Raw genomic sequence first — 7090 nt, forward strand, 5'->3', positions numbered from 1 at the left:
TAGATACAGTTGGTTGACTTTGAGCATGGATATTAGATCTAGTCTGAGTAAATAGCCAAAATTTTCTTCATGTATTCTGTTTATGTTTTTTTAAGTTTACCCTTTCTAAAGAAACCTTTGAATGCAAAAAGAGTGCTTTAAGTAAAACTTTTCAAATAAAGAGAAAATTTAGAACTGGTTCTCTACTTAAGACAGGTTCACAAGCTATTTCTTAATTTGTAAGACTTATAATTGTTACAAATGCAGAAATATTTTGGGGGGGTTGATACATTTCAGCTTAAGTTAGACAAATTTTGGTTGTTGGTGGTGGACTTAGGCCAGTGATTCTTATCTCTCCCTTAGTAAGTTTTTAAAGATACAAGATCTCCATCCACATGTTACTTTATCATTTGGGCTTACATAATAGAAAGATCGGAGAAGGCAATGGCACCCCACTCCAGTACTCTTGCCTGGAAAATCCCATGGGTGGAGGAGCCTGGTAGGCTGCAGTCCATGGGGTCGCTAAGAGTTGGACACGATTGAGCGACTTCACTTTCACTTTTCACTTTCATGCATTGGAGAAGGAAATGGCAACCCACTCCAATGCTCTTGCCTCGAGAATCCCAGGAATGGTGGAGCCTGATGGGCTGCCATCTATGCAGTCGCACAGAGTTGGACACGACTGAAGCGACTTAGCAGCAGCAGCAGCAACAGAAAGATAACTTAATGAAAATAGAAAGCAGCTAATACCTCCTGTTTAATGTCATAACATAACCTTGTTAAAATATTTGGAAATGTGAGATAACCTAAGGAAAAATAGAACTATTCTATTTCATATAATTTCATTCAGGTAAACATTTTAAATGGAGTAAAGCTATAAATATGGTTCTGACATTTCTTTATTTAGAATAATGGCAAATGGTGTTCATCATATATAAATTGTTTCTTTTTTCCATTCTACTTAGAGGCTTTATTAGGAAAGGTTGTGATTTTTTTTTTTTTTTTCATGTGCTTTTCAGCACTGACTGATGGTTGACAGACATTTTTATACTGAAATGTGCTTGCTTTCCTAGTTAAGTCTTTACTCATTTTGTTTGGTGTCTTTCTGGATTTGGTATATTGCTTTGGGTATTGTAGTCATTTTCACAACATTGATTCTTCCAGTCCACGAACATGGTATGTCTCTGCACTTGCATCACCTTTGCTTTCTTTCATCCAGTACATTTTCCTGCGTTCAGGTCTTTCTGAAGTGATTCATGCCGTCAGTACTTCATTCTGATTTTATTTTTTTAACTTGTTGCTTAGACTAACCATACATCTCTTTGGGTGAACTACCATCCTACATATTTTCCTGGCTTCCTTTTTGGACAGTTAGAATTTTCTTCTTGACTTTTTCTTTTGAGTCACGGGGACTCCCTTCCTTAACCTCTTTATTCTGGTTGCTATGGATCTGAATCAACTAATGCTTTTTTTTTTTTTTTTTAATGAATTTGGGATTTTGTGTCACAGTAGACAGACTTTTTTCTTTCTGAGATTATAATTATCTACTTTTTTACACTTAAATATTGAGCCATCTGGAAACTTATTTTAAAGTAATGTAAAGAGGTTGAGAATCCATGATATTGAATGCTTGCTTCAAACAAAAATTGTGCCCCCTTTTTATAATACGGAATTTAATTGAAATATGACTGTCCAGTCAAGGACCTCATTTTCTAAGTTCTTTAACTTACATGTGTGGCCATGTAACCAGTAGTCATTAGAAGATGTACCTGAAAGTGATGTGTGTCACCTGTAGGCCAAGACTTTTAAGAAGTTCTCTGTCCCATTTGCCATCTAAACACAGGCAACAGAAGAGGCAATTGGATTCTGACACCAGAAGTTTGGCAGGAACCTGGGTCCCTGAATTACCAAGATCAAGATAGCCACTCACTGACCAAGAACATCAACAGTGACTGTTACACAAGTGAGAATTGTGGTAAGCCACTACAAAGTTGGGGTTTATTTATTGAACTGGCCAGTATGGCTTCACCAGTACAGAATCCAGAGAGAAGCTAACATTCCCTGAGCACTTGTGTCTGAGCACACTTCATTGTATTCAGTGAGCACTCTGCCCAATGCCAATGAACAGGAAATGTTAGTTACATAATATTTGTAGAGGATCTGGGAAGGGGGTGGGAGCGGTTTGTCAGTGGGTGACTTTCACAATTAACTACATGTTAAACTGAAAATTCTATTCAGTGCATTTGTGTCATCATCACTAAACTAGACCGTGGAAAAATCTGAATGTAAAAAGCAGAGGTAAATCAAACCAATCCAGGCTTATTTTCATTTATCTCTTAATAATAATACTTCATTTAAAACAAGGCATCCGGTACAAACTTAAAATAGGTGGTATACCAGGATGACAGTAGGAAACAATTTTGGCTTCTGGAGACAGAATTCACAACTGTGCAGGAAATTTATCAATCACCTCTATTAAGCAAAATAGGCTTCATCTGTAAATATGAATGGATAACCCAAGATTACATCTGGAGGAATACATGAAAGGAGGAGATGAGCTAATAAAATACCTAAAGTTACTGAACAACAAATATTTGGCAGTTAAGGTGAGGTTGATTTAAAAATATTCAAGCACGATAGCACACAGTTGTTCCTCTTAGCTGCCCAGTATCAGGCAGAGTTTACAAATACTTGATTCTTTGTGGAACTACTTTGAAAATCAAGCTGCTGCCCTGCAAAGTTATTGAGCTAATTTGTAAAACTGTGACCACTTTCTAAATAGAGTCCTCTACTCTTTTTTGTTGCAATTTGTTCAAAATTAGTTGTGATTCTTTAATCAAAATGTTCAATGAAGGGAACACCATAGAAACATAAAGTTTTGAAGACTTTAGCAAAGTGGAATTCTTGAAAACATGGTGCATAAACAGGAAGTAATGAATTTGTTAATTCAAAAGTGAGGAACAAAATGAGAAAGTCAAAGAAGAGGAGTTCAGCGTACCTGACTGAACTTTTATAACTAGTTTGTAATTTCATAAATTGTGAGAAGAATTTTTGAATGAGCTTCCATTTGTAGGGTAAATTTACGCTCTATGATGAATAGAATGAAATTGAAAAGCCCTATTTTTGTGACATCTTTATTTTGTTTGACAAAGTATTCAAGATAATTAGAAACAGAGACAGCACTGTTGAGGAGTTTTGTGTTATAAAATATTTGTCTAAAATGAGTTTTAATGAAATAAAAATGATAATATGATGAAAATATTTGGACTAAAATATTTAAACATTTCCATACATAAAAGCATAATTATGTACCTTCACTGAGAATTTTACTGAGCTTACCAGGAATCTCAACATATGTAGAAAGAGTTAATTTTTTCAACAAAATATGGGCTACAGAGAAGAGCTTTTTGAAAGTGTAAATAAATTTCTATTTATTAATGCTAAAATGCAATCTTGGGGACTATTACAATTTTATGACAACTGAAAATAATGAGAGCATATTTGTAATTAAGGCCACTGAATGAAAGGGGAGAGACAATGTGGCAGAAAAACATTTGAAGAAATAAAAGCTAAAATATTTCCAAATATGATGGAAAATATCAAGCCACAGGTCCTAAGTGCTTAAAGATATCTAAGAGGATTGAATAGAAAAAAACACCACATATAATCTCATCATAGTCAAATTGCTGAAAGCCAGTAATAAAAAAATATTAAATGAATATAGAGGGAAAAAAGGCATATACCATAGAAAAGATCAATATGAAAGTGAAGACTGAATTCTAATCAGCACTGCATCAAGAAGACAATGCAATGACATTTTTAAAGTGTTGAAGGAAAAAAATTCTTCTCAACCTAGAGTTCTATATCTGTTTAAACTATTCTTCAAAAATGAAGAGAAAATAAAGGTATTGTTTAATTCATGGTCAGAGAAGATATCACAAGGGAAATAGGAGCTTATTTTGGAATGAATAATAAGGAACATCCCTAATAAAAAAGTTTTTATGGATACAGTTAAAACAGTAGCTAGAAGGAAATTCAGAGAAGGCAATGGCACCCCACTCCAGTACTCTTGCCTGGAAAATCCCATGGACGGAGGGGCCTGGTAGGCTGCAGTCTATGGGGTTGCTAAGGGTTGGACATGACTGAGTGACTTCACTTTCACTTTGCACTTTTATGCACTGGAGAAGGAAATGGCAACCCACTTCAGTGTTCTTGCCTGGAGAATCCCAGGGATGGGGAGCCTGGTGGGCTGCCGTCTATGGTGTCGCACAGAGTCAGACATGACTGAAGTGACTTAGCAGCAGCAGCAGAAGGAAATTGATAGCATTAAAAGTTTTCTTAGAAGAGAATGAATGTGACTTATCCTACTGCCTTAAAAAACTAGAAAATGTAGAGAAAGTTAAACTCAAAAAAACTAGAAAGAATAAAAAGTAGAAATTAATCAATTAGCAAATAAAGAAACAAAAGAGAAAACAGAGCCAAAGGTTGCTTCTTGGAGAAATTTAATAAAATTGATAATTCCTTGAGAAATGAAAGGTATATAATGCAAATTACCAATATCAAGAATTGCATTGGGGACTTCCTTAGAGACATTTAAATGATAAGACACTTAAATGATAAGACATTTGGGTCCCTGGTGACACATCAGTAAGAACTGGCCTGCCAAAGGAGGGCCAGATTCAATCCCAGGGTCAGGAAGACACTCTGGAGAAGGAAACAGCAACCCACTCCAGCATTCTTGCCTGGGAAATCCCATGGACAGAGGAGCCTGGTGGGCTACAGTCCATGGGGTCACAAAGAGTCTGACATGACTAAACAACAAGAAAATAATCAATTAGCCAATTAGCAAAGTGGGCAAATTCCATATAAAACAAACATACCAAAATTGACCCAAGAAGAAAAAGAACATCTTAATGGCCTTCTATTTGTTAAAGAAAGGGAATCTGAAATAAAAATTCTTCTCAGAAAAACTCCATGCCCAAAGACTTCACTACTGAACTCTACCAAACATTTGATAAGAAATGAAAAGTGATATCAACCATACATCATATATTTCAGAAAACCAAAGAAGAGGAATATTTACTGGCTTGTTTCCTGAGGGCAGTATAATCCTGATATCAAGACCTGAGAAAGGCATTACAAAAAAGGGAATTGTAACCAATATGCCTCATGAACATAGGAACAAATATCACTGACAAAATATTAACAAAAACAGCAATATGTGAAAATAACAACGTGCCATGACCAAATGTGAATTATTCTAGGAATGCAAGGTTAGTATAAAGTGATTCCATGTAAGCCAATTTGATTTAAAAAAATCATTCAGTATAAGTTGCCACATTCCACAGACTAAAATAGAAAAATAGACATGATAATCTCAGTTGACAGACAGAAATTTGACAAAATTTAATACTCATTCATCTTAAAATATCCCAGAAAACTAGAAGTAGAACAGAGCTTCCACAATCTGACAGAAGATGGTTGTGAAAAACTTCCAGGTAATCATTATATTTGATGAAATATTGATTCTGTTCCTTACAAAGTTGACAACAAGGCAATGGTGTCTCTATGTTTTCCTACATTTTCCTGGACGTTTAAAGCCAGTGTTTAAGTAAGAGATAAAGTTTATGTAGGGAGAAATAAAATGGTCTTTATGTGATCTTTATATAATTGCACAGATAAAAACTACTAAAAAAACCTACAAAAATCTACATGAACTAATAAACGAATCTAAAAAGATTATACAGTATAACGCAGGTATACCAAAACCAACTGAGTTTTTATATGCTAGTGAAAAAAAAATGAAAAAGGGTTTTAAAATATTTACAATGTTAAAAAATTAATATACTTAGAAAGTAAATCCATGTATATCTATAAGATACTTCTGAGAGACATTAAATAAGATAATAAGTAAGAGATAAACCATGTTAACAAATTGGAAGATTCCATATTGCTATTACATCTGTTTTCCCCAAATTGATCTGTAGACACCATAACCCAATTCTGATCCCAGAAGCCTTTTTTTTAATTTTTTTGATAAATGGACAAGTGATTCTAAAATTAGTATCCAAATGCAAAGAACCTATAACAGCCAAAATAATTTGGAAAACAGGGAAAATGCTGGATAACTTACCTAACCTAATTTCCATAATTAATTTAAGCTTCAGGAATCAGCACAGTATGGTATCCACTGTATTACAGAAAAACAGATCAATGCACAAAAATAGAGCCACACATAAACTGTCACTTGGTTCTCTGACAGAGGTGTCAAGTTAGCCCGTCTGGTGAAAGGACAGTCTTTTCATTAAAAATGCTGGGACAACTGAATAAATACAATGGGAAGAAAATGAACCTCTATCCATACTTCCCAATAAACACAGGTCTATGAATCATAGACTTAAGAAAGTGGAGTTGCTCAGTCATGTCTGACTCTTTGCGACCCCATGAACTGTAGCCTACCAGGCTCCTCTGTTCATGGAATTTTCCAGTCAAGACTACTGGAGTGGGCTGCCATTTCCTTCTCCAGGGGATCTTCCCAACCCAGGGATTGAACCCAGGTCTCCTGCATTACAGACAGGTGCTTTACCATCTGAGCCACCTAACAATAAAACTATTAGCTTTGAGAAGAAAATATAGATGATCTTTTGTAATCTTGGATTAGGCAAAAATTTCTCAGAAAATATTAACCATAAAAAAAGAGATAAATTTGATTCTAAAACTTTAAAAACTTCTGTTCATCAAAATACACCATTAAGAAAATGCATAGAAAAATCCCAGACTAGGAAAATAAACAATAGTCAGTTGCACTTTTACATAATAATACATATGAGAAGTACAATGAAAATAATATTCTATTTTAGAGTACAATACATAAAATACTTGAATTCCAGGCATAAACTACTAATGATGAAATAAAAGGACAAATAATTGGAAAGTTATGCTTGATTGTATAGACCATAATAAAGATGACAACACTTCCTAATTTAGTTAAGATATTTTAATGTAAGACAAATTAATTTTTCTTTTTTCTTCCAAGGAGCAAGCGTCTTTTAATTTCATGGCTGCAGTCACAATCTGCAGTGATTTTTGAGTCAAAAAAAAAAAAAATCTC

The sequence above is a fragment of the Capricornis sumatraensis genome, chromosome 15 (genome assembly GCF_032405125.1).
Source record: "Capricornis sumatraensis isolate serow.1 chromosome 15, serow.2, whole genome shotgun sequence".
Lineage (NCBI taxonomy): Eukaryota > Metazoa > Chordata > Mammalia > Artiodactyla > Bovidae > Capricornis > Capricornis sumatraensis.